The sequence below is a fragment of the Pan paniscus genome, chromosome 11 (assembly GCF_029289425.2).
Source record: "Pan paniscus chromosome 11, NHGRI_mPanPan1-v2.0_pri, whole genome shotgun sequence".
In the NCBI taxonomy this organism is placed as follows: domain Eukaryota; kingdom Metazoa; phylum Chordata; class Mammalia; order Primates; family Hominidae; genus Pan; species Pan paniscus.
In genome coordinates this window covers 49,764,669-49,772,438 of record NC_073260.2, presented here as the reverse complement: position 1 = coordinate 49,772,438, position 7,770 = coordinate 49,764,669, and positions in this window count along the sequence as shown.

Sequence of the window (7,770 nt, the reverse complement as noted above, 5' to 3'; positions counted from 1 at the left end):
TCTGACTACACCGCAGAAAGCCCTAAGCCAGAGCCACCCAGCTGAGCCTTCCTGACACCAGGAGTGAGCATAAAATAATTGTGGTTGTTTTAAGACACTCAGTTTGGGATGATTTGTTACACAGCAGTAGACAATGAGGATACCTGATGCTCCCTGCTATTACCCTTCTCGCTCCAGACTGGGAAACCCCATGCTTCCTGGACAGCCCATGGATTCTTAGAGAGACGGCCCAAGGGTTCTTCTCCTGCCATTTCCAGCTCTCGGCCCTCAACAAGGCTGCTTCAGATGACGAGGCACAAATCCCAAGCCTTATGCTTGCTTACTTACAAGTGCCTCTGCTAATTTACTTTTAATTCCTCCCTTTCTTTCAAAGGGCTTGCAGGTGGCTTGGCATGCTCCCACAAGGAGTTAAAATGAAATCAAGGACATTGGCAGACTTTAGTAGAAAAGTGGGGAAGAGAAATGAATATATCAGGAATCTAAGATAAAGTGGATGCTGGCATGGAGTTAATACTTAACTATCATTTCTTGACAACTAAGGGTTTTTTTTTTTTGAAGTGCCAGTTCTTAAAAAAAAAAAAAAAAAAGAAAGGTAGAGTAGTTCCTCCAGAGAGGCAAGTTATTTTCCTGGCATTTTTGCCCAGAAAAATAAAGTATTTAAATATACAGCATATGAAATAACATAACATTTAATGTTTCCAACAAAATGTGTTTTCAGAGGAATAAAAGTCTCTTTCACATGGTAATTTTTCGTGTCGTTGCATAATAAAGTCCTTGGGCAAAATGTTTTGTCCTCCTCTGGGCACAGCCTATCTTTTGGCAGCTGGACAGAGCTCAGAAGACCCGGGAGACAGAATCTGCCTTGGCGGGCAGGTCCCTTGTGGACATCGGCAGCCCTTGCTGTGCTTTTAGCAGGAACAGGGTGATGTCCCACCAATGCCAGGGGAAGATATTCTGGGCCGTTGAATGAGGCCAGATCCACATGCTCTTGAGCTTTCCAGACAAAGCAAATGCTGACATTCTGTTCCACAAGTCCTGTCGGGACCTCTGGCTCTGGTGGAGAGCCAGGGGACCGTGAGGGCCAGTCAGCGCCTGCTTCTCCCTTAGAAAGTTTGTTGGGCTGGAATATCTGGACGGCACTCCATGGACTTCTCTGGAGCATGAGACAATCTGAATAGGCACAGGTGGTGCCTTGGATCTGTGCTGTGTGAATCAAGCTGCAGGCTGGAGGTTCTTCCTGGAGACAGCTCGGGCTGCTGTCCTGCTATAGGAACTGGCCAGGCCTCCCTCTGCAGGCACCAAGTAATGGCTTTGCGTTCTTGTTGGTCACGGCTAACATGTATTCATGCCACACAAAACACAGGCACGTGCGGTGCGTGGGTTTTTATGCCTTATCGCCTGTACCAAAAATAAATCTTCCTTGTCAGGCCTGACTCCAGAGCATGGGAGTGGGCACAGCGTCAGTCGTCTGGCACTGCCTCCCTTGTCATCCTGGGGTTGCCATCATGGAATGGAACTGCTCTCTGTCTGCTTTGTCTTACTCCTCCACTCCAGCGTGTACCCACAGAGAGGAATGGCACAGGGGACACAGATTTCCCTGGATGTGGGACATCTGCAAGGGCTCTCTGTGTGTCCCTCCAGCAGGAGGGCTGTGTCCTGTTCTTTGGGGGAGCTGGGGATCTGGTGGGTATAGATGCTCCACCTCCGGCTTCCAGCATCCTAACAGAGGCTGCGCCCATTTGGGCAGAAGATTGGACCCGGGGCAGCGTCCGTGAGCACTGGGAGGCTCGCCAGTGGCTTGGCCCTGCGTAAACCTGGACAACTTGGACAAACTCTGGGGCAGGGTGGGGAGAGGCCCAGGAACTACCCTGGTGGAAATTCCCACCCATGTGGTGTGGGGGATCCGGCTCTTGATATGTAGGGAAATGAAGAATGTGCAATTTTCTGCTCACCTGAGATCCACGCTGGCCATAAGAACATTATTATTTTCTGACAGGACAATAAAAATGCTCCTTTCTCTTACCATCTAGCTCTATGCACTCCAGTTAAATCACACCTAGCTGGCTGCTGACTCAGCCTCTTGCAGGACGTCCAGACAGATGTTCCAACATTACCTGGTCACTCCTGCCTGGAGCTGCAGCCTCCCTGCTGGTTCCCATCCCCAGGGAGCCGGCCTGCTCTTCCTGCCCTGCCACCTGTGTTGCTCCAGGCTCAGCCCTCATCCTCGGGGAGCATCAAGGTCAGAGTCAGCAATGCTCTCACGTGGTTCTGAACAACATGCCCAGGCAGCTCCCAAGAGCAGCTCTGCCAGATTCTACCATTCCCATTCTCCTGTTGGTGACTATATGCCTTCTCTTTTTATAGAACTATTTTCTTCTCCTTTATAGGCAGCTCACTCAGTTTCCTTATGCCTGAGTTGCCCGCTTGGTAAGTGAGATATCAGATGTAGGATGCCTAGAAGCCCCTCTACAAAGGACACTGATGACTATGATACTGATGATGTACAGCTTTCTAGAAGCATTGGTGGACCCTGCTATGCACTCTAGACTCCCTTCCAGGAAGACCTTGCTGCCCAGCTGCAGGGATGTGGTCAGCAGACAGCCCCCAGCTGGCCTTCCTCCAGGCTCAGGGTCACCTCAGCTTCCTCAGCCACTGCACCCATCCCAGGTGGCCACCTCCAGCGCTGGGGTGCAGTCCAGGAGGCAGTCGCACAGGGCCGGCAGCTGCCTAACGGGCAAATCTTCAGTGGTATCCCTGACCTACAGCCCCCTCGGGGCCAGCCCAGGCTGGCAGGGAGCCTGCATCTTGCTGTCCTGTACCCTGCCCTGCGCTATGGATCCCAGGGTGCTCCTTCATCCAACCCTGCATGCCAGCTCTGTGAGAGTTGGCTAGGATGGGCACAGATGTCAAAGCTGGGGGGCCGGAGAGTTTACTTCCAGCTCCCTCTTTCAATAGGTGAGGCGCAGCATGGCTGACCTGCAGCTCAGCCCCAGCCTCTCTCTGCATATTAATTGGGACAGCAAACAGGAGGCCAGAGAGCCAGTGCTTCCGACAGAAGCCAGGGAGGCCTGTGGAAAACTGTATTTCCTTGTGGTTTATACAATGAGAACACTGGTGTAGAGTTCCAGGCCCCTCCACTCTGTAGGGCATTTTATTTCTTGGCTTCAGTGTCAGAGGACAGAATGACATTAGCCGCATTCAATATTTCTTTCATGCTCTCAAGGGAGGCTGCAGGGCTCCACCTGCCCATCCTGTATGTCTGTAATTTTTGCTCCTGGTTTATTACTTACCCACATGTGCAATGTAAACACGTGCCTACTGAGTGGCCAGGCCGGTCACAGCACCCACCTCCTGAAACCTGTCAGGAGGGACAGGAGGGGCTCAGAGCCACTTGTGTCCTGGGAGCACAGGACTGGGAATCAGATGGGCTTAAAGTCTCCCCACTGACTTTTATCAGAGCCACATGACCTAGAGGGCTGTCTTAGTCCATTTCCCATTGCTTGTAACAGAATACCTGAAACTGGGTAATGTATAAAGAAAGGGAGTTTCTTACAGTTCTGGAGGCTGGGAAGTCCAGGGTCAAGGGCGTGCCTCTGGGGAGGACCTGCTTGCTGGTGGGGACTGACGAACGTGCTCAGCAAGGCATCACATGGTAAGGGGGCTGAGCATGCTTTCCTTTGCTCATAAAGCCACTGAGATAACCCTTTAATCTGTTAATCAATGAAGAGATTAATCTGTTCCTAAAGGCAGAACCCTCATGATCCAATCACTTCTGATAGGCCCCACCTGAGTCTCAATATTGCCACATTGGGGATTTAGTTTCAACACCAGCTTTGGAGGGAACATTCAAACCATACAAGGATATACACATTCCCGGTCCTCATACATAAACTGGGCGGGAGAGCCTCAGGAGCTGTAGTACTGCCCCCTCAAGTTTCCCTAAAAGCAGCTGCCTTTCTTAGAGCTCAAGGCTGAGGGCACAGCACGGCCCAACTAAAGCTTGGCTGCCCTATATTCTGACGGATCCTTATTGATAAGGCCTGGAAAAGAGATATCTAGGGGAAAAGAACCCAATAGGAAAGAAATTGTGATTCAGGGCCTGGAACAATTTTGAGACTGTAATCAAGCCAAATGCAGAAGGAAAAAACCCACAAAAACAAGGTAACTAAAAACAGGGTAAAATGATAAGCACCCTAAGAGAGTTGTAGTGCAAATACGAAACCAATAAAAAGACGTTATGAAATGAAGCCATGAGGAGCTATAAGACAGGAGGAATTAGTTGATCTTCATGCCGGGAATATTGTTCCTGGCCTGCAGGATGGGAGAATGGCTCTGCAGAGAAGGAAGCTCATTCCTAGGGTGGCTCTACTTGGGTCAGAATTGAACAATAGTTCATAGTTATAATAATGTGAATGTAATCCCGGCACTTTGGAAGGCCAAGGCAGGTGGATCACCTGAGGTCAGGAGTTCAAGACCAGCCTGGCCAACATGGTGAAACCCTGTCTCTATCAAAAATACAAAAAAATTACCTGGGTGTGGTGGTGCATGCCTGTAGTTCCAGCTACTTGGGAGGCTGAGGCAGGAGAATTGCTTGAACCTGGGAGGCAGAGGTTGCAGTAAGCCGAGATCGTGTCACTGCATTCCAGCCTGGGCGACAGAGCAAGACTCCGTCTCTGGAACAAAAAATGTGAATCATGTTCATTTGTCTCTAATTGTTAGAAATTATTTATAAACAGAGCACATGCTGTGTGTTTGTCACTAAAGTGAAGATGGTCAAAAGTAAAAGGCAGGAGAAAAAGGGACATTTAGAAAAAGGTAGGAAAGTCAAGCAAAGGTGGGAGAATTGCTATTCTCATTGCTATTCTTTCATCTTGGAAAATAAGGTGTCAGGAATTACTCCTGAAAGCTGATAAAACAGATACTGAAATATATTCTTAGAGTTCCAAAGATAACAAATAAACTAGCTAAAGTCATAAATATAAATGCCAGACATTGGGAAAAGAGGGTAGCATAAGTTAGCAAAATATCCACTTTCCCTTTTTTTTTTTTTTTTCTGAGACGGAGTCTCGCTCTGTAGCCCAGGCTGAAGTGCAATGGCACGATCTCAGCTCACTGCAACCTCCACCTCCCAGATCCTGGTTCAAGCAATTCTCCTGCCTCAGCCTCCTGAGTAGCATAGGCATGCTCCACCAGTTATTTTTGTATTTTTAGTAGAGACGGAGTTTCACCATGTTGGCCAAGCTTGTCTTGAACTCCTGACCTCGTGATCTGCCCACCTCGGCCTCCCAAAGTGCTGAGATTACAGGTGTGAGCCACCGTGCCTGGCCACAAGATATTCACTTTTCAACTGGAAAGTCAATTGGTGTTTCCCACAGCTGATAACTTGTCAGAACAGAGGCATCTATCACAGGCAATCACAGATGACTGAATCCAGGAACAGCTATCAGATTTTCCCCGGAGAGGTGGAGAGGGGAGAGTGTAAGACCTTTGCCTTGCATCATAGCCTCTTTTGTTGTTGTTTTTTTCCCCCCTTTGGCTATCAGGTGATGTATTACATGGTACAAATAAACATTTTTAAAAAGCAATATGTCTTTGCAGAAAACTTGGAAAATATAGAAAAGCAAATAGAGAAAAGTAAAATTACTGGCAATCAGGGATAACCAGTTAGGATTCTTATTGTTGGTAGATTTCATATTCCATTATGGTCATTTTTCTTAAATAATTATTGTGTACACATTTTTGACATTTTCTTTTCTTTTTTTTTTTTTTGAGATGGAGTTTCGCTCTTGTTGCCCAGGCTGGAGTGCAATGGCACCATCTCTGCTCACCACAACCTCCGCCTCCCGGGTTCAAGAGATTCTCCTGCCTCAGCCTCCCAAGTAGCTGGGACTACAGGCATGCACCACCACGCCTGGCTAATTTTGTATTTTTAGTAGAGACAGGGTTTCTCCATGTTGGTCAGGCTGGTCTCGAACTCCTGAACTCAGGCGATCTGCTTGCCTAGGCCTCTGAAAGTGCTGGGATTACAGGTGTAAGCCACTGCACCCGGGCAACAGGAGCGTGTGATAAGTTTAGATTTCTTTGAAAATGAAGTTTTAAATATTATGTATTAATATTTACATATTATCCTCCATCACCTTATGTACCACAACATATAATAATTCCCCTAATATGGGATATTTGGGTTGTTTGCAGTATATGTTATGACAAATTCCAAGGTAAGCTTTTTTTTAAACATAAATCTTAGTATTCTTAAAGGTTTCCTTAGGATATATTCTTAGGGGATTACAGGGTCAATATGTATAAAGATGTTTAAAGCTCTATGTTGCAAGAATGCTTTCAGTAAGACTCCACTTAATTTCCTTTTCTTTGAAGGTCTACTAGTCTACCCATTGTCATGGTTTGTATCCTTTGGACCTATAGGTTATACTGAAAGTTAACATGTAATTATCAGAGATTTGCTGTTTATCTGGGAGAAATTCCATTATTATGTGGTGTTGGTAGCACACTGTAAATATTGACCTCTGTAGCTAGGTGTAAAACCATAGGATTTGTGAATTCAAACCACTAATGAGTCCTGAAAATAGCAACTCTAAGAACTGAGTATAGGGCTGACTATCGTGCTGAGAGCAGGAGGGAAGTATTGCTGACTGTGCGAAGACTAATGAGGTTTGAAGATCAACCTCAAACTTTACCAGCTTATATCTTCCTCCCCTCCCCTCCCTTCCCCTCTGTCCCCTCCCCTCCCCTCTGTCCCTCTCCTTCCCTCCCCTTCCCTCTCCTCTCCTCTCCTCTTTTCTTTTCCCACTATCCCTCCATCCTTTCATCCATCTGTCTATCCCACCAAGTTTTTTTTTTTTTTTTTTGAGATGCTGTCTCACTCTGTTGCCCAGGCTGGAGTGCAGTGGCACAGTCTCGGCTCATTGCAACCTCCGCCCCCTAGGTTCAAGCGGTTCTCCTTCCTCAACCTTCTGAGTAGCTGGGATTACAGGCGCCTGCCACCGCCCCTGGCTAATTTTTGTATTTTTAGTACAGACGGGGTTTCACTATCTTGGCCACACTGGTATTGAACACCTGACCTTGTGATCCACCCGCCTTGGCTTCCCAAAGTCTCATCAAGATTTTAAAAAGCTTCTTCAAAGTACTACTGCAGGCCAGGTGTGGTAGCTCACGCCCACAATCCTAGCACTTTGGGAGGCCAAGGCAGGAGGATCTCTTGAGTCCAGGAGTTCAAGACCTGCCTGGGCAACTTGGAGAAACCCTTGTCTCTACAAAAAAAATACAAAAATTAGCCAGGCATGGTGGTAGGCGCTTGTGGTCTCAGCTACTTAGGAGGCTGAGGTGGGAGGATTGCTTGAGCCTGGGAGGCGGAGGTTGCAGTGAGTTGAGATTGTTTCACTGTACTCCAGCCTGGGTGACAGAGTGAGACCCTACCTCAAAAAACAGAGAAACAAAAAAACAAAAAACAACCAACAACAACAACAACAACGACAACTACTACTGCAGCAATCCCTTTCAGTGCTTCAAAAGATCAGAACTTTACCACGATTGACTCCTATGAAACTGAAGCTCTATGGGGCATTTTGACTTCAAAAGCAGCCACACAAAATATACCTCAAGTAATCCAAGGACACAAGGACACAGACGATGTTTGTGGGGAGGCTCAGAAATACTCCCCAACTTCTGAGAACATTAGATATTTTTATCTAGAGTGAAGAAAGCAGAAAATGACAAAAGATAAAATTCAGATACCAGAAGTTTAAGAGGACC